Genomic DNA, 2,155 nt, shown 5'->3' on the forward strand with positions numbered 1-2,155 from the left:
AGGAAGGGGCAGTACAATAGGCAATACATTGTAGGAAGAGGCTCTATGATAGGCATAAGCATAACAGGAAGGGATGAGCTAGGGGTGTGCCTATAGGAATGGGAAGGGCTAGGGGTATACATGTGACAAGATGGGCGGGCCCTAGATTCATGATGGCAGTCTAATCTTGTTCATCCTTAGGCGGGTTTGACCTCTCTGGTGTCTCCTACAAGGAAACAGCCAACTACTATCCTTATCAGAAGGGAGTGGGCTCTACTTGTGGGATAAACAGTAGTGTCTGCCTGGTCTAGACAGCTGATAGTTCTCAGGGAGAATGACCCCCAATCCACTCCTGATGACCTCCAAGTGTATAGTCATTCTCAAGCAGCTAAGTCTGACATATATTTGGGGGCGACAGCTTGAGAGAAATCCTTCTGTTTCCCACACACTGTTATAAACTATATTTCTATCTTGGAATCTTTTCCTGCCAGGAATGATTATTTTCATTAGAACTCATGTGGAAAGGAAATGCCTTCCATCCTTTCCGAAAAGAGTTAGTTAAGGCTGAGGATGGTCAGTGCCTATTAACAGAAAGGAAGCACCAGCAAATACGAATTGCATAAAAGTGTTTAGAAGTAAAACTGACTTTAAAACCCACTGCCAAAAAACAAAACAAAACAAAACAAACACCCACTGCCATCCAATCAATTCTAATTCATAGCAACCCTATAAAGGGGAACAGACAGCCTCATCTTGGCCCTGTATCTCCTAGGAAGACTCCTCTCAAAAAGGTCCCACTTTTAAAATTAGAATAAAACCACGCACCACGCACACACAAAGCCTCACTGCCATTGAGTCATAGTGACCCTGTAGGACAGGATAGAAGTACCCCTGTGAGTTTCCAACACTGTAACTGTTTACGGGAATGTAAAGCCCCGTTTTTCTCCCTCCTGGTGGTTTCTCAGTACTGTCACTAGGCCACCGGGGTTATGTAGATTTCCTTGCAACACGTCACTGAGATTAATGTAAATAGAAGATAGAACAAAAGGACAAATTACGTGTGCTTCTAATCCTGAGACAACAATCCTGCCGCTGGTCTCATCTGTTTTTAACGTGTCATCTTGCAAGCATGTTGATGCACAACGATCTCTCCACCAGACATCTCACGTTTAAAATTGTTTCTCAAAATGTGTCACTTTCCTCCCCCATCCCTAAGCTGATCAAGGTAGACCTAAATGAAAGAACCAAGGAATTACAGGACGAGCGATGAATGCTTATAACATTACATTAGCGAGGCTTCGGCCGAAAACCAGGTTCAGACTCCACGCGCCCCGCTGCGGCCCACGCATGCGCGTGCCCTCCTCTAAGCGAGGGGCCACGGAGGACGAGCGGCTTACAGGAGGTGGGGGGCCCCCAGAAAGCTGGGCTCCGGAAAACATAAGCAGGCCTATGGGGCAAAGACCTCTCTGGCAGTCAGCCCCGAAGGGGGCCGCATCCACACACGTCGAAGCCCCGGGCGCCGAAAGCGGAAGTGAGCAGAAGCCGGCACTTGCCGGGCAGCGGCCGCACGCCGCGCAGGGCCCAGCATGCCTTGCGCCGCGTTTCCCCGCCCCCGCGTCTCCTTGGTAACGGGGGCGGGGCCGGCGCGAGATCGGCGTCCGGCGGCGCGGGAAGAGTCCTTCGTGCTGGGGTGGGGGCTTCGCCTCGGGGTCAGCCAGCTCCCGCCTGGACTCTTCCCAGCCCGCTGCCGGGGTAGCTGTGCTTCTTCAGGTATGAGGTGTGGCCCCCGTCGCCCCCAGCCTCGGAAGGGCGAGCTCGGCGGTGAGCGCCCATCTGAGGGGACCGCTCCTGTGGGAGCCTCCACGGGCAAGGTGCTGGGGGCCGCCCGCCCCTGGGCGCTGGTCGGGGAGCGAGGCAGAGCCCAGGTGGGGAGGCGCGCAGGACCGCGGCCGCGTGCTGCCTGCCGGGCTCATTTCCCCGCCCGCGCCCGCGGGAGGCGCCTGGTGGACTCGAAACCGCAGCTCCAGACCCCTTCCAGGGAGGGAGACCTGTAGGCCTCCCACTGGGCCCTCGGGGTGCCGTTTTGTATCTGAGGCGGTCCAGGTTTTTTGTAACTTCTGACTCTAACTCTACGGCCGTGCAGTCGATTCCAACTTCCCTCTAGGACCTGGCAGAA

At 54.3% G+C, this 2,155-nt stretch overlaps 1 long non-coding RNA gene across 1 annotated transcript in view; it reads left to right on the forward strand.

The window, feature by feature from the left end:
• Positions 1–1,660: 1,660 nt before the first annotated feature.
• LOC123521628 overlaps positions 1,661–2,155 on the forward strand; it is a 15,998-nt gene continuing 15,503 nt past the window's right edge. Inside the window, exon 1 of the long non-coding RNA XR_006680019.1 lies at positions 1,661–1,749. This is a non-coding gene — a long non-coding RNA (uncharacterized LOC123521628). The remainder of the gene's footprint in view (positions 1,750–2,155) is intronic.

The sequence above is a fragment of the Echinops telfairi genome, unplaced genomic scaffold, assembly GCF_000313985.2.
Source record: "Echinops telfairi isolate 266 unplaced genomic scaffold, ASM31398v2 ScPeMD7_29;HRSCAF=101, whole genome shotgun sequence".
In the NCBI taxonomy this organism is placed as follows: Eukaryota; Metazoa; Chordata; class Mammalia; order Afrosoricida; family Tenrecidae; genus Echinops; species Echinops telfairi.